General features: G+C 38.2%; 1 protein-coding gene across 15 annotated transcripts in view; it reads left to right on the top strand.

Annotated features, from left to right (window-relative positions):
* Window positions 1-18,198, top strand: part of DGLUCY (D-glutamate cyclase) — a 48,995-nt gene that overhangs the window by 1,437 nt on the left and 29,360 nt on the right. For 7 of the 15 annotated variants that reach the window (XR_004240681.1, XM_032111485.1, XM_032111488.1 and 4 more), the window contains exons 2-6: window positions 8,291-8,367; window positions 10,140-10,187; window positions 12,265-12,470; window positions 13,326-13,435; window positions 18,051-18,126. The gene's annotated coding sequence lies outside the window, so the exon portion shown is untranslated. Of the gene's footprint in view, window positions 1-8,290; window positions 8,368-10,139; window positions 10,188-11,581; window positions 11,622-12,264; window positions 12,501-13,325; window positions 13,436-18,050; window positions 18,127-18,198 lie in introns of all 15 variants that reach the window. The other 8 variants (XM_032111477.1, XM_032111475.1, XM_032111482.1 and 5 more) reach the window with 8 other exon arrangements.

The raw sequence follows: 18,198 nt of genomic DNA, 5'->3' as shown, positions 1-18,198 counted from the left end.
AAACTTTTGAAGGTGTTCCCCAGCAAGCACTGCAGCTGTTCTGTGGAGGTATCTCCCTGTAGCATATGGTACACACATAACTCCACCTAAAATGTCCATACAGTTACTGCCTTTCCAACAGTATTATATCAAGACTATAAATATAGAAAGTCTGATCACAGGAGATGTTTTCAAACTGGAAAATGATTGATTCCCTTTTGTCACTTGGTTCTAGAAGCTTCACTATTGCAGAGAAAGTAAATACTATATCAGTATAATATTAAACTACAGAAGGGAAAATGGGAATATTACACTAATTAATTAAGTTTTTGCATCTTTGTAACTAATGGCTCCCCTGTAGAGTTAGTGGGGACTGTGAGATTTACTTCATCATTACAAGGCGTAACAGCTACTTCTGATTATTCCATGTCCCAGATACTAGATTTTAAAGGGACTAGTACTATATTTCATCCAACAGCCTACAGTTGGACTAACTGTCCCTGGCAGCCTCAGAAAAGAGAAGCTGAAATCTGACTCCATTTACTAGCACTCAGTGTGAGGGGTATTGGCATTGAATCCAGTAGTTGTTAATAGTCTTGGTTTCAGATGTTCATAGCTTGACAGACTGTATCTGCTTATTTGCCTCAGGCTGAAAATTTCTCCTTCCAAATTTCAGCTAAAACAGCTTTAAAAAATGAGGCAGTAACCCTAAAATACCAAACCAAGAATACTGATTCATGCTGACTATGCATATAACAAGATACAGTGATTACTGTGTATACTTCAGTTTAAGATGTGATTGGGCTTGCAAAGTACTACTACATGAACTGAAAGTTCTTTATTGTCATTGAGGGATGCCCTGATGTACTTGCAACATGGTTTTTCCATTAAAAAAAGTTAAGATTTTTTGCATAACACTTTCTCTGGTATTAAAATGTTTTTGCAGTGGGATTCTTGTGTCAAATCCAGAAACAGCAAAACAGCCTTACTGAATGCTTGGAAAGAATCCCACCTTTTGACAGAGAAAAGAGCTATATTTCCAGTGAAATCCTAAATCTTCTGTCAGTAGTCCATGAATACAAGAGTATGCTCAAGTTTTCCTTTCAGCTGAACTTTTGGGAGCAGTGGAGGGCTAGACTTGGTCGTGTTCTTGACATAAGAGTAGATCTACTTTCAGTGGAATGGTCCAGGTGTAGTGGGCTGGTTGCATTGCCTCCATCACACTTGTCTCAGAAGCAGTATCACATGGCTTTGTGGGTGACTGTAAAAGGCCAGAGTTCTGTCAACCTAAATGGTAGATAGGAATTACAGATAGGTGGAAATATACAGGCTAGATCTGTACCAGAAAATAAAACTGATTAGGATTCATTTTGTAGGTGTCCGGGAAGTGGCATGACATAGCATGGTGCAGCTAAATTCTTTCCCCTTCAAAACAGTGGCTTTTCTTGAATTGCCTCCTGGATTTGTAGGGACTGCCTACCATTACTGAGCTATGCTAGCCTCCAACTTGTACAAAGACATTGCTTGGAAGAATACTAGTCAGGGACCCAACTCCTGCATGCCGGCAGTCAGAAGTACCGATAGTCATGTACCAGCACTCAGATTGTGCCTTTGTCCCATTTAAATCACTAACACAGACAGTCACAGAGTCAGATGAGGGAGGAAATGTGGCTCGCTGCAGCTAAAGCAGCATGAGAAAGTACAGGAACAGTGATAGGCTGTAGACCCAGAGGGAGTACAGACTGATCTGCAAGCAATTTCTTTATAGTTTGAAGAAGTAAAACCACCCTTGGTATGTAAACTGTGCTTTTAGAAGTGCAATTTAACTGACCGAAAGTGTTACTTGCATTTAAATACATTTGTGTGTGTGTGCTGCAACACTGAAAAAACCTAGTATTTGTATAATATGTATTCAATAAGTTACCTCTCTGGCATTAAAAAGAAAAATATTTGATGTTTCAATGATTAAAAGCTACAGGGCAGTGCAGAGCCGCTCTTGCTCCATAGTGTAAATGCATCGTTTTTGGGGGTTTTTTTTATAGTAGCATTTTCATATTCATCTGCACGATAAGAGCAACCCAATGGGTCAGTCAGCCACCAGGTCAGTGTTTGGGCTGAGCATGTGTTGCAAGTTTGGGACTATGGAGTAACACCATTCTAAAGATAGATGTCCCTTCTCTACCCCGCAACACAACTGTTCAAAAATATGTATATTTACTTGCCATTCCTAATTGTGAAAAGACAGAGGAAAAAATTGCTGTGGAAAATTCCCACATAGAAAGATATTATTGAACTTCATTAAAGAACAAATGTCACAGCATTTTCGGTTTGGTTCTAAAAGAGGTGGTGTGCCAAGCTGGTTTGAGGCCTGAGGTGAAATTGAAATGCTCAGTGTACAGACTTCTGAAAGGAAATGAGAGAGAAAAAGAAGAACATGAGTGCTATAGCTGCGTACTTCCAGGGTGCCAGGGCCTCACAGTTTTGAGGTATTTGGTTTACTTTCTTTCTGAAGGGGAGCTGCTTATGGAAATTGTAGTTTCTATGAGGTGAAAGTTGGAGGTGTCTGGTGCTTTCTTATGGTCATTGAATTGTTACAGAAATAGGTGTTAAAAGGACAAATTTTGGAAAGCCAGATGATACAAAATGTTCCCCTTAATCACTCCATGCAGAGCATTTGCACAGCAGGGGGAAAAAAGGATCAAATTTTGGAAACCACAAAATTAATTTAGGGAAGTACTCACTGTGAAAGACAAACACGACATGAAACAGCTTTTGTGTGAGATTTTAGTACAGTATTAGTTCTAGTTTTTAGTTTGCATATATTCTCTGATTTTTATCTTTGGTTTAATCTGAATCTTTAATTGAACATTCTGTGCTTGATAGCTGTCAGATAAGTAGACTGGGTAGGTATATTTGCTGTTTAAAGTATTTTTTATGAAACTGCTCTGGGCAACAGTTTTATCTCTCTAAAACCACTTAATGTTTTACCATGAAAGGAGAAGTTATGCTAAGCATCCAAGTCTAATAATTCTCGTAACGGAAGTGGTACAACTCTGTCAGGAAGTGGATCGTTTCTTGAAAGAGTGCATTTGTTACTGTTTCTAGGGTCCTGTTTCAGTTAGTATTACTTTCTTCACTGAAAAGTCATTTGTTTATCTTTTTCTTCAGTCTCTGTACAGTTGCAGCTACTATTATTACAGGCAGCACTTTACAAAGTTTAATTGCTAAAAGTCTACATGGTTATAGAAGAGAAAAAAAAATTGTCAGGTTTCTCAGTTTCTGATGAGGAAAAGGAAAATGAGTGAATGCTGTCTAGAGGGGAGAGAAAGCACTAGCCATTAAAACAGAAATAGGGGGTTATTTTACTTTTTGAACTGGTAAAGCTGCTTAAGCTAGGCAGAAATGGAATTTCTGTTTAATAAAAAGAATTGACTTTTGAATCGTAATCCTCACTCACAATAGTTTGAATTTTTTTTCATATTTGTTGGAGGGAACACAGGAGTGTTATACATAATGTTGTCGTTAAACCTCAGTAATACTGACTGAGTAAACTTCCAGTCCTTTTCAAGACCTGCATGTAAATTCTCACTATTTTGAAAATTTTGGAGAAGGGGACTTTAGAAAGGAGAAGTTAATCAAGGTGATCTGAAAGCTAGTGATGATGAAATTAAAACTTTTAACTCATCATGAAGATTGTGAATACATTCTGATAGTTGCAGAAGTTATGGTTCTGCTTTCCTGCTCCAGAGAAGGAAGCATAAACATGAGAAAAAAAGTGTTTAAATGGCAGACCTTAAAGTTCTGCATTGTAGTTCTTAAAGAGAGCCTGCAGAAAAAGAGATAAGTAAAAAGAAGTGCCACATAAAATGAAGGGGAAAGGAATTTTTGAAAACTGTTACTAAAAAATAATAAATTCATTTCCATAACTTTTCTTCTAATGATATATTTAAAGATACTGCATCTGTTAAATTACCACAGAGCAAAAAGAGATTTAATGAAGTGAACAGTATTACAGAGGTTCCTTTTCCTTTATCTGGAGAAAAGTTGTATGATTATTGATTTTGAACCTACTCTTTTAAATTTATAAAGATAAGATGTCTCCATGAATTGAAGTGGAAGAAGAGAAAATCTGGAAGCAAATGGATAAATTAATAGAATATGATGTTTCAAACTCAGTTGGTATATCTCCTGGAGTTTGAAAAGGACTTGGAGCTCCTCAGAAAAAGTAGGAAAACTCCCAATAGTTTCAACTACTATATCAGGTGGCTGGAAGGCACCTCTCAACATAGAGTATTATTATATTTTTATAATATAATACAATATAATTTAATATAAGCAGCATTACAACTAAAAACAGCTTTAAAAGGACCAGGAAAATGTTTTGATGAAAGGTTTGAAGGATTATGCTTAGTTTTAAGGAATAAAAATAAATTAAAATGTGTTAGAGAACCAGTGGATAAATAGGTTTCCGTGAACGTGGCCTAGATATAAAATACTATTGTGAAAAATCAAGTAGCAAAGGCTATAATAGCAGATTACAAATTTTCAATACATCCAAAAGATGAGGATTTTTAACTTCACCTGCATAATTGACACTGGCACTGTAAATTGTATGACTTGTGACTAGAGCTAACAGGTAACTGGTATTGGAGCAATTCTATGATTTCATAACTGTTTTTCTTAAATTTTTAATCCCATACTGATTTATTTAGATACAGGATGTGAACTAGGGTATCTCTAGCTCAGCATTGCTGTCTCCAGTGCTGGCCAGGAGCAGCTGTGTAGTGTCATGACAGTCTGTGGTATAACACTGTAGTCCTTGGATAAAGGCCTCTATTTGTTTGGATTGACTTTGCCATTTGCTAGTTTCATCTGATGGCCCATAATGATTTAGTTACAAAAGAGAGTGAAGAATTGTTACCTTTTATTTCCTCCATGGTTTTGCTTCATCTGTCCTTATTTCATAGGCAAACCCAGAATATGAAGCAGTAGCTTCACCACCTCAAAAAAATCAATTAAAATATTTGCTGTAGGTAATCTGCTGTAGAGGTTATGCACCATGCACTTGGAGTTTTTTGAGCTTTCAGTAATCCATGCACAGCCTCATTTCTTTCATTTTTCTTAGGTAGAGAGGACTTCTGGGGGAAGCCTAGATTATTTAAATGTTAGAACACTCAGTTTTAATACATCTTTTTTCTTTTCTAATGTAGAGTGTTTGCTGTGACAGTCTTTGAAGAGAATGTCAAACTCCAATTGGTCAGAAGACATTGTACACTCTTCTTGTAAATTCCTCAGGATTTGCATTTTCTGTGAAGTGTTAGACTTCCATGCAAATAAGTGCCCCATTAAGCAATTTTCCTTTAACTGGCAACTTTTATTACGCCTGGCTAAGAGTGAGGTTTGGCATCCTTCTTACAACATGTCACATTCAAGCTTACTTTGCTGTTGTGACTGCTTCTTAATGTATTGATGGGGAACATGACAGCAATATAGATTATTGACATTGTAAATAACTCCATTAACTTTGAGGTATTTCAACCCCCTCACCCCCCAGCACTTTCAAGATTTAATAAAGATTTATATTAGTAACACATCTCTCTCCATTTTTAAAAGAACACTTTTGCATTCAAGGATTTTATTCCAAACCCAACACTGATTACAGATTTACTGTCATAAATTATTTGCTTCCCATTTGACTCAATGTTACCTTCCTGCAACTCTAGTGGGATGCATCTTCAAACTGGAAGTCAGATGAGGCAAATGCCACAGATTACTTGTAATATGCAGAGAAGTTAGTGTATGCCTTTGATTAAATCACTTGTTCTCTGAGTAACTGTCTTGCTTTAACCCCAGTCAGCAGCCAAGCCCCAACCAGCTGCTCACTCACTGCCCCACTGGCAGGATTGGGGACAGAATTGGAAGGGCAAAAGCTGGAAAGCTTATGGGTTAAGATAAAGACAGTTCAATAGAGAAAGCACAAGCCACACACACAAGCAAAGCAAAATAAGGAATTGATTTACTTCTTCCCATGGGCAGGCAGGTGTTCAGCCATCTCCAGGAGAGCAGGGCCCCATCACAGGTAATGGTGACTTGGGAAGATGAAATCCATCACTCCAAATGTGCACCCCCTTCCTCCTTCTCCTCCTCACTTGAAATACTGAACATGGTGTCACATGGTTTGGAACATCCCTTTGGTCAGTTTGGGTCACTTGTCCTAGCTGTATCTCCTCCCATGCCCCTCCAATTTTCTTGCCAGTGTAGCAGTATGAAAGCAGAAAAGGCCTTGGCTGTCTGCAAGCCCTGCTTAGCAATAAGAGAAGTATCCCTATTATCATCACTGTGTTCAGCCAAATCCAAAACACAGCCCCATACCAGTTGGTGTGAAGAAAAATTAATTCTACCCCAGGCAAAACCAGTTGTAAGGCCCCAAACAACTTGCTTGATGAGACTTAACAGGGCTTACAGTTGTTCATGTACTTTGAGTTAGATGCATAGGAGAAATACTGACAAGATATTCTCAAGAGATCAACAAAAAAAAACTTTACTGACAACTTTAGAAAATCAAAGAACTTTGGCAAAAGGTTTAGAACAGCATTCACTCAACATAAGCCACTTCTCAAAGTATTAACTTAGCAAGCTCAAAGCCCATTCAATTTTAAGTTACTCAAAATTCTAACAAGAGGGAATCAGAAGAAGAAAGAAAATAAAGATACCAAAAAGAACAAATATAGCTACCAACTCCTGGGTTCCAACAGTGTCCAACTAAGAGAAATTCCAAGAGGAGGTAGATCAAGGCATGTATGGCTCCTGTTTGGCCTTAAATACCCCTTGGTCTTCCTGGGCCCTTCCCCCAGGTGGGACTTCTGGTTATTTGGCCACTCAGGAGCTGGGTTGGGAGCTCCTGGGGTGGGTGTAGGGCATTGCCTCAGGTGTGTCAGGGATTGGTCACTTCGGAGCAGGGATACAGGCCTGGGGGGTTGTATGGGGTAGGGCACCACCTCACCAGGGAAAGGCCTGACCTGTCTCTTATGCACACACATGGAAGGTTTTGAGCCAGTAATCTTTCTAGTCTGTCACATTAGCACAGAAACACGTATCTATAATGTGATGTGGTCTTATAGTATCTTCCTGTCCAAGAATTTGGTTTTGGCAGTAGTGAGTGAGTTGCGAGATGCTTGCCGTTATTTTCCTGCTTCTTTAGATAACAAATTGGTTAAACTGTTCCACTGTGTGACAGTATTTTTCTTTAGAAAACTGTGATTAGTGGAGGTAATGGTCTGGTTTACGCATAAGATAAAATAATTACTTTTGGATAACAAGTACCAAAACAACAGAATTATAAATCATTTGGGGTTGGACAGGAGCCCACTGCAGTCCCAGAACACTATCCTTTAATGGATATATAAGGAAGAGATAGAGAGGTTTTCTGAGGAAATCATGAGAGTCTCACTGCTTTGGCGAACAGCAAGTGTTAATCCCTTATTTAATCTTGCGTCTCAAGACAGACCAAACCTGTGTTTTCTGTAGCCTTGTATGTACTCTTTCTGACTTTGGATATGCCATGTAAAAATAATCATGCCTTCTCTAAGACAACAGCTGCCTAATCTTTCCAGTGCCTCTCTTTCTCTGCAGAAGTAAATGCCTTCACACCACCCACACACCCCAGGAGAGCAGCCTTACCCCCCACTCCCTGCCTCTGCTATGGTAGCAGCAACATCCATTTGTCTTCAATTACAGAGTTAAGGATGTTGTTGTCACAGCTGAAGGTGACGTTAAGCATCTCACATTATCACTTTTCTCTTCCTATTATTGCTTTTCCCCCTCTATGTTGAAGCTTCACAGTGCATCCTCTTACATAGTTGAAGCTTTGGGTTACAATTTAATGTGGTTTGGCCTTACTGATTTGGCTGTTCTGTTTAGTCTTGTGAACTTTATTCCTGTTGAGGTTCTTAAACATGACTAATACAGAAGTCATATACTCTTATTAAACCAGAGCCTTGTCTAGAATAACCATAAACCCAAAATATTTAAAGAAAGTCTGCCTATCCATTTTATTAATAATCACACCATCCCCTGTTTATAGAATGTTCATTGCTAATCTTCACCTATTTACTTTGGAGAAACTTACCTCTTGTCTTTTCTGATTATTTGCTTGTCTTACATCTACCTGTTAACTCCACATATTCATGCAATAAATATCCCAGCAGTCAGGTTACCCCCAATATTCCCAAGTTGTTTCAAAGAGGCCACAAATGTATTCTGATTTATTACAAAAAGATCTAATGAATTAATTCTGAATGTTATTTTATAGGTGGTATCAAGGCTATTTTCAGCAGAAGTTTCAATCTCTAGTTGAAAACATACAGCTTTACCAAGTGTTCAGTGCAGGTAAGAGATTACATCACAGTGCAATAATACTGAAGAGCCCTTGCTATAGCTGGCCAAGATACAGACTTTGTGCTGAGCAAGATGCAGACTCAGAACAAAAAGATGCCCCCCAAAATTTCTTATTAATGTGCTGTGATGAAAGCCCTTAGAAGACAGCTGTAAACTGGGAAAACTTTGACTTTTTCACTGAAGCTGATTATAAAGGTCAGAAATTGGTTGTCCATCAGAAATATGTGTCTATCAAGGTACAAAATCAGCCATCAATAAGCATGGTATCCTCTCTATTCCTGTTTATTTTTAAGAAAGACATTTGAGATGCTTGACTTCAGCTCATGAACTCAAGGTCACTGAAATTAGATGCATTTCTGTGAATATACTTAGCTATTTTTAATATACATGGATTATATCCTGAACAATGCCCACTTAATGCACTTTGTTTCACGTATTTTCTTTTGTGTACTTAGTAACCATGGAAAAGTCATATACTGATCATTCTATTCTTTGAACTATAACATACGTATTTTGGACTTTTATTCTGTTAAATTTATTCAGTCTTGAAATAACTGCTTGAGAACAGTTTGCTTTATATGATGAACCATGGAATGAATGCATATATATTATTTATATACATATATATATATACTTTTTTTCTTGCCCAGATTTTGAAACCAAGTACAAATCACAATATTTTCTGTCTTCAAAAGGAGTGGAAAATATTGTGTAATTTTATCCAAACTGAAGCTGGATCTACTCAGAATGCTTGTTTTTTAAATTTTCCACTACAGAGAGGGGGGGAGGAGGGGGAAGTATGTTTATTGTTTGATGCAAAAGACACAGATTTGCTTATTTTTATATATGGTTTCATAGTCTTCTAATGCTCCAGTGAGCTTGCATTACTTCTGCCAATTTTCCCATGGACTCAATGATTGTATATCTCATATATCTGTAGTTTGAAGTGCTTAATAGATTCAAAATCAGCCTTGTATAGCAAACTTTCTATGTCAAAGTCAGTTAATTTATAAAGACAAGTATTATGAGAAGAGAAAAGAAATTTCCATTAGGGAAATCTGTCAGTGGAGAATGGAGTTTGAAAGTCATTAGGTACCATCATCTCTTCAAGTGTTTTAGTTGTAGTAACTTTTTTTTAATAGCAGTCTCCTACTACTCCACCAGTCTGACTGGAAATCACAGCAGTTTCTAGTAACTGATGTCTGTTCATCTTACTTTTAACTGATTAAAATCCTCTCTTTTTAATTTGTAATGAGAAACACCTTGATCCTGTATTCAAATCATAATGTTCTTCTAACTTTGCACATTTTTGAAAATACTTCCTGGTATTTACGATATAGCAATATATCATACAATACACCTTGCTTTATAGGATTTTTTTTTTTTTGTTATATTTCCAAGTAGCTGAACAATTATCCATTCTGTAGGTTTACTTTTTTTCTGTCCAGAAACACTGTTCCTAAATACTCCATCTTCAAATTTCCAGGTGGTCCCAAAAATATGTCTTTGTACTAATTGTATTAAAAGAGAAGCTACCTAAATAGGCCTAGGTTTGAACCGAACTCATTACTCCCTTTCCCCGACAATCAAAATCCCACACATTTGACTAGTCTTTTGGAGACAAACCCCACAGCTTTTCAGAGTTTAGTTTTTCAAATGTGAATGCTCTATTTTAATTGTACATTTAGATTTGAAGCACGTTAATGCAAGCTGCTGAGTGCTTTTAATTTGTCTTGTCTTTTTTCACTGCATATACCATGTAGTCTGATCCTTTGGGATGAGATACTGCTGAAGATTGCTGGAACACTCATGTAAGATGCTTGTCTCAAGAGGAAATATTTTTATGGAATTAGGATTAAAGGAATGCCTGTGTTTGTAGATTGCATTCTAAAATAAAGACAGTTTAGTTACTTTTAAATATATTAGCTTTGAAATCCATGCAAAATTCTTAGCATTTGCATCTAGACAGTTTTCCAAGTAAAGTAATTGGTGAAATCCATATTATATGCTGCAAGATGCAGTTATATGGGATAAAGTCCACTTGGCTATGAGTCTTTACGTTAACTTCTACAAACAAAGAAATGTCCTTTAGCTCCAAAGTTTCTGAACCAGAGGTCATGAAATGCTGGAAGGATAAAGCAGCTAGGTTTTGTGAATGTTTTCTCTGCTTTTGAGCTCTTCCTTAGGTATGCATTGTTGATCACTATCAATGTCAGGAAACTGGGCTAGATGCAGCTTTAATTCTATTTTCTGAAGAATACTGTTTTAATAATATTTTTAATTATTTGGACTTCATGTATATATTAACTGTACCATGAAACTGTTCAGGCACTATGATGTAATGTAAATTGAAAATCCATTTCAGAGAAGGAGGAAAATTCAGTCAGATCAAAAGCTAATGCTCAAATGAGCCAAGAGTCTTTTCTCATTTGAAAACAAAATAAACCAAAACTTAGCACACTCCCCAGACTTAGGATATATAATAAGTTATGTGAAAAAAAGTCGAAGAACAAAAATGGTTACTCTTAAAAAGTGCTTTGTAAATAGGAATATCATATAATGGTTTGGAAGGGACCTGGAAAATCATCTAGTTCAAATCCCTCTACCATGGGCAGGAACACTTTCCACTAGACCAGGTTTCTCAAAGCCCCTTCCAAACCAGCCTTGAGCACTTCCAGAGATGGGCAGCCCGGGTTGGTGCTTCACCACCCTCTCAGGAAAGAATTTTGTCTCAGTATCTAACCTAACCCTACCCTCTTCCAGTTTGAAGATATTACCCTTTGTCCTATCAAATTCCAAATGTGAGATATGGAATTTTAAGGTACATTATTACCATTTCCTATCTGGCATCTATACAGAAACCAGGAAAAAGGATCAATGGTTGCTAAGAAGACAAAAACAGAGCTAAACCTTATTTCTGAACTGTATGGTTCATCAATACTAGTTATAACTTATTTTATATCAAGGTGGTTAGCTTGTTTCATACATGTGCTTATAAAAAGCAGTTGTATTGCTTATATATTTTTCTGTCTTTATGCTAACTTTTCTGTCACATCTTTCTTTGCTTCGATCTGCATATAGTATATGGCTTGTATTCAAACATGTATGCAGGTGAAGTACAATGCAGCAAATGTTTAAGCACTTCATCTGTCCTTGAGCTCGATGGGACTAATTATCTGTTTATCTCTTTTGCTTTTATTCATAGAAGTACTATAGGTTTGAGTCCTTAAGCTGTAAGCTCTGTGGTAAGGTTTTATGCATATTTACCTCTACCATATCTGGGAACAAAACTCTAAAAGAAAATAATAATAGTAAGAACTTAAATTTTTGTTTTGTGTTGCTTCTATACAAAATACAGGCTCAATTTTTGAATTAGAGTACACCAAGATACCAATGACTGTAGTTTATTTATATCTTTAAAATATAAAATGAGGTGATAGGTGTGTAAAACATTTTCAGCCCTTACCTTCTTATTCTTGGTAATGAAAATCAAAATTATGACATTATCATCCCTTTCAAGCCAGCTAACTGATGCTGCAGCATTATGAGTCATCTCTTTTAACACCAAACTGCCTTTTAAAAAAATGTTTTAATGGTGATAAAAGGTTTGAGGGTGATATGTGTACAGATCTTACTCTACCCATGGAACATAGAGAAAAGTGGTAAAAGTTCAGGATTAACTCTATGAGCTAGAAAGGTAATTGCATTTTTTCAACATCTTGAGTTCTTTGCTGATAACTGCTTATGAACACAGCAGTTTGAGATGTTCACTATGCCCGCTGTAACTGCATGGAACACTGTGTATGATTGTGTAAGGCACTGAATAGCTGCAGAGTGAGACAGTGTAGTCAACTGATACCTGATCTAATCTGTCTAATCTGTCACCAGGAACTTAGATGTGAAGTTCTTCACATGGCCTGTGCTGTGATCAACAGCAGAGCAGATCTCCTGAGCTGCTCCATTGCATTCACTGCACAGCCACAGTGCTGCTGCCACCAGCGGTGATGCCCCAAGGGTGCCATGACAGAGTGACTGCATCAGAAACACCCACATGCTGTGGGGTCAGGCTGCCCAGGACAGTTCAATAAGGGCCTGTATCCTTTCCTTCAGTTTAAAAGTGTAAGGTAATTGGGAATTTCCTTTTCAGAACACAATGCTTCAGTTCAAGCCTACCTTTCTTCTAGGCAGAAGGCACTGTGGTAGCCTACGGCTGTGGTGTAGCATTCCGTGCTTTGCCAAGGGTTGCTGTGGTGGATGAGGACAGTTGCCCAGGGCAATTACATCATATACTGGTCTTGAATGACTGTTTTGAGTTCAGAAATGGTGAAGGCAACTGTTGGTACTCTGCAGCATCAACACACCGCTTGCAGAATGTCTCTTCCCATGGTCAGCGTGATTGCCATTTGCCTATAGAATTAGTTAATTCCTGGTTCCTGCAGATGACTGGACGATCAGGTCAGTGTAGCAACACTCATTTGCTTGGTTGAACTGCCACATCATCCAGGTCTTCCATCACCCACATTACTGCCCGGCTGAGGTCCTCAAAGGTTCATGTGCTGTAGAGTTTCATAGTTTCTCTGTATAGGCAGGGGAAGAAGAGTTAGGAATGATGTACAGATCTTCATTCAGGCCCACCACAAGGGGCTTTGACTGTTCACAATTATAACTCATTCATACTACAAGTTCTTGTTCACAAGTTCAGGGATGTTAAAGATTATCACTCATCATTTATTGGGTCTGTGATGCAGTCTATCAAATAAGTATGTAATGTCTGTGGGGTTTAGAACTTGGGCATCTTCATTAGGGACAAAGCAGCACTCTCTTCTCCAAATGGACTGTGATATTGTCAGCCTTAGAGTATATGTCTAATTACTAATAGCACTGTTCATTGTCCTTTTCATTGTACTGCTCTACTGAGTGTTGATCAAACATGCCCTAAGCTCTTGCAGATAGAGGGGAAATGTGTCTGCAGGTCCCTGGCTGCACCAAACAGACCATTGAGGGCCGTTTCCAGATCATCATGACAACTACGGTCAACACATAATACCACAGTGTTCAGGTATGCATTAATGAAAGCATAGTAATGCAGCCATAGTTTCTCCATGACTTGGAGCCTTTCAAGTTAGAATGGATGCTGCAGAACAGAGTTGTCCAGGTATCCTTGATGAAAATTAACATTTATTACAGGGGCAGTGTGGATGCTCCAAAACAAAATAACTGTCCAAATGCAGACCATTTGCTATCACATAGCACAGTTGCTAACAGCAATTTATCTATACTTATTCCTGAAAGTTGCAGTGAGGTATTCTTGGAGATCCTGCCACAGATTAATCTGGTTATCCCTATAGCACTACTTAAGCCAGGAAGTTTGTCAGGGAAATGATGGTTGGTCCTTTTGAGCTGTTCTAAGATGGTTGGTCTAAGAGCTGAAGGAAGCAGTGGAACAATGAAACTTAGTATCTCTTCATTACAGGTATATGTGGAGGCAGAGGTGTTTGTTCTTGGTAGTTTAGAGAGGTACAGTTCACTGGAGGTTCCCCAGACACAGCCTACTGAGACACACGCACCTCAAGGACACTAACTTTGTGTAAACACATGGGCCGCAATCATTTCTTTAGTGACCATCGCTGAGAACTGCTTGGTGAGCAGCAGTGGGTGCAGTGACAGCACCTGCTGGCAGACATGTCAACACAAAAGGAATGGCGTAATCCTGGAGGGAGCCTGAATGACCTGACAGCAGGAGCATGGCACGTTTTTTGGGAGCATGGTTCTGTTTTTATGGTGCGTAGGTAGCAGAACATCACTTACCTGCTTACCTTCAGATGGAATTCCTTGGTAGGAATGAGCACTCCATCAGCCCTGTGACCGTGCATGACGTGACTGGGTGTAACCTAGGTGGTGACATATGTTCTTATCAAAATAAGCACCTGTGGCTGCTGCCTTGCCAACAAAGCAGTACAAGTCACTGTACTTTGTCCTAGGGAGTTCCACTTTCTTTTCTCCTGAGTAAGACTGGAAAGGAAGATTTTTCTCACTTCAGGAGTTTTTTTTCCAGCCAATACCCGTCACCTTGGCTGCTGTGTGCAGTGCACTGTTAGCTGGCCAGTGCTGCCACAGGGGCATGGGAGACGCTGGCACTGGTGGCCTGCAGCAAGGTCCTCCTGCATTCTTGGGCTGTCTTGGTGCCAGAAGAGCCCAAGTTAGAGAACTGGTATCTGGACCCAGCCCAGAGAATTGTGGAGCAATTCTAAAGATCTGTAGCTCAGCATAGATAGGGAAACAATATTTAAATACCACCCTCATGTCCTCATGTTCTTTTTCAATTTCTTGAAGCTGAATAAGCGTATCTTGTCATCTTATGTGAAAACAACCTTTGGTGGATCATCTGTAGTCTCTTCTTACTACAGCTGGTGAGTATTCCTGTCAGCAAAGTCAAAGGCATGAAAGTAGCAGTTTTAAATCTTGATGAATTTCCTAGTCTCCTCCTAGGTCTATACTGTATCTTGCCGAAGGTGCATGGAAATGAGGTGGCTGTTTTAAAACTTGTTGGTCATGTGTATTTTTAAGGTGATGAGGCAGGAATGTGGGTATTAGGCTATGACCCAAGGGGTTGGAAGGGTGTGTGAAGTCATGAGGCCTCATCCTTTGCAGGATAATAAAGCCTGAACAACTGGGATCTTGCATAGGTTGTGCCCATGCAAGGGCAGGGCCCCGATGTGAACTATTCTCTAGTCACTGCCCATATTTCTCCACCTGAGAAACAATTTATTTTGTCCCAGAACAGAAGCTGAGTGTAAAGTAATACCAATGCAGTGGTCACAGTAGCATATAGTGCTGTCTGAAATTGCCGCTTTGAAACCGGTAATTGCTTTCTGTTATTTGTTCTTAATATACTGAGAGAAACTAGATGTGTACCTTTTTTGCAAATAAACAAGATTACATCAAAGATACATTGATTCTATCATCAATTTCTCATCCTGACATCATCTGCAGATCTCAAGTATAGGCTGGCTGCTTTAAGCAGCAGACAGAACACTAATGGAAGCTAATTTAAATTTCCATTTGTAACCCTCATCTAAAGGTGCAAAAACTTCAAATGCATATACCTTATGTTTCAAATGTAAAGTTAAATAGTAATTTTCCAGATGAACCACTGTCTGAAAATACACAACGCAGTCCCCTTTTGGAATGATACACAAAGAACTTCTGTGCTTTGAAATGATTCATAGCAGATAGGAAGAAAAGTGATCATTAATTGATTCTTCAAATAAAAGATCACAAGTGTAACTGAGAGACCCTGTTGGAAAATCAAATGGACTAAATTTGCAGAGAAGCTTGTGCTTTTCATAGAAGTCTTCTGGCAGAATTTCAAATCAGCTTGATGATTAAACAGCAGGTCGTTTAAAGTGTGTTTACATTAACAAGCCTCTGTAACCATATTCATACTAGGGCAAGGCATAGCACACAAAGAGTTTGTTAGATTATAATTAGTTTAGATTACTTTCCATTATGTATTGGTAAAGGCAGCCCATGGGCTGGCTCATGTTTCAGGTTACCCTGCTGTTCCTGTTTGTGCAGCAGTAGCTTTGGGTAAGGTATCTGCGTGACAATATCTAAAAAAACCTGCCCAGCAGTTTTAAGTAGTGACCCTTGCACTTCTTTGGCTCATGATCCCGTAAATGCCACCACCCATTCTTCTTATCAAACTTTAAACTGAAAATAGGACAAAAGTGATATAAACTGTGCAAGGCTGTATTTCATAAGAGTCTTTGGGCTCCTTGCAAGCAAGTCTCTAGATTACACTGCATTAAACCATAATTAGTCTATGAGTGCCACTGGAGAAACAGACCTGTAATATGTAACATCAGAATCTGGTGTTAACTGCTTTGCAGTGTTCAGATCTTTTTATTACCTTTACCACCCATACTTTTTACAGGTTGTGTATTCTCATGTGTTCCATTTTTGAAACCACATAAATGCTGGTTTTTACTTCTATGTCATTAATTTACTTGATATGTGTGAAAGCAAAGTAGTCACACTGACACTTCTGAAGAATGTTTTAATCCTTTGTGTTATTACATAATTTCTTGATTCGTTTTTATCTGGTGTGGTTTAGCACAGCAGTATGGACCCACCCACTGCATCTCAAAGTGTAATCTTTCTGACACTTAAATGACATTTTTCCATTTTCTTGGGTAATTAATAATTTACAATGTGGGCCTGTAAAGAATCTATGCTCGTATTTAAATACCTGCAAAATTTACAGGTTCACTTCTTCATTTTGAAAGCTCTAAGGTAATATAAAATGTTTCACTTACTGCTCTTCCTTCTTTTTCTGTAAAGAGCTTATGTTCTGCAGATTGTAAAACTGTTTTATAAACTGTATCTTGTAAGATATATAATTTTGTAGGGCTGGTTGGTGGTTCCACTGTCAAAAATTAAGAAGGAAATAATTAGAAAAACTATGCTTAAGCCAAGCCTGTCTGTAACATTAAAAGGTGTATATATAGATACAGATACATATACACATATGAGTATAATAGGGTCAGAGGAGTCTAAATCTTACAAGTCTGGGCAAACATTTGTGAATTTACTGTGTATTATGATTTCTGATGTTAGACTATTTTGTCTCACACTGGGAAGAGGAAAAGCTCATTTAAGATTAAAAGTTGAGAGGTTAAGGTACAACTGAGAGACACAGCAAGTATATAAATTTAAAAGAGCTAGTGAGAGGAGACAAGGCATCCGAACTCCCATATTGCCAGTGGATGCAGTCAGATAAACCAAGGAAGCAAGTACTACAAAGGTCAGCCTAGCTTGGAGTTATGGAGATGGGGGTCTGAGCTCAGGGAGCAAAAGATGCAGAGATAGAGGCGCACTGTAGACAAAGAGGAAGAAAATAAGGAATAGCCTGGGAGATGCAAAGAGGCTACTCTGTCCATCATGTAAGTCACCTGAAACTCAGGGCAATCTCTTTATTAAATCTTGTCTGGAACTACATTTTTCTTGCTTCATGTCTTCCTCTCAACATGCCTTTTTCCTTGCATGCATTGTGGAGTTTGGGAGAAGTAGAGCATATTCTTTACAATCAGTTATGAAAATGAGGCTTAGAACAAGTTCTGTTCCAGTCACCTCAGCAAAGTTCAGCACATCTTTCCACTCAGCCAGCCGTGTTCAACTAGTGCTCTGAGAACAGCATGTAGAAATGGTTAATGACTTAAAACTTCATATGGCAACCAGGGATCACAATTTCAAATAAAAAAATATTTGCCCTCCAAATCTGGCTTTCTTGAAAATTGTTATTGTCTGGGCGATGAGATATTTTGAAAATCACCTGGGCCAAATTAATCAGATAGTGTGTATCTGCTTAACTCTACTGAAGTGGTGCTGCACAAATATTTACTGAATGAAGATGTCAACTCACAATTTTATGTTACTTATTAAAACCAGATCCGTTTAGAACTTTTACCAAACTGTACTTTGACTGCCACTTTGATGCAAAGAAGAGTTTTTTTCTTGAATATTTATCTATATCTTTATAATATAATGTCATTTCAATACAATATTGTTTCTGACAAATTGATTCATTATTCTGAACTACTGATCTTGCATGAGCTATCCTCTCATCACCACCTGATCACATAGCTCCTTACATCATTTTCATCTCTTTCCAGCTTTGAAGTTTCATCATCCTTGTCAAGATCTGGAAGTGCAGGCCAGGATATGGTAGTGCCCACAAATCAGTAGTGGGTAAGTGCCATCTTAATGTCTCAGACAGCAATGTACTTTAATACTTATTCATTTAAGTTCAGTGTGTAAAAC

Source organism: Corvus moneduloides, chromosome 6 (assembly GCF_009650955.1).
Source record: "Corvus moneduloides isolate bCorMon1 chromosome 6, bCorMon1.pri, whole genome shotgun sequence".
NCBI classification, from domain to species: domain Eukaryota; kingdom Metazoa; phylum Chordata; class Aves; order Passeriformes; family Corvidae; genus Corvus; species Corvus moneduloides.
The sequence above is the reverse complement of the archived record's forward strand: the minus strand, read 5'-3'. Positions and strand labels throughout refer to the sequence as shown.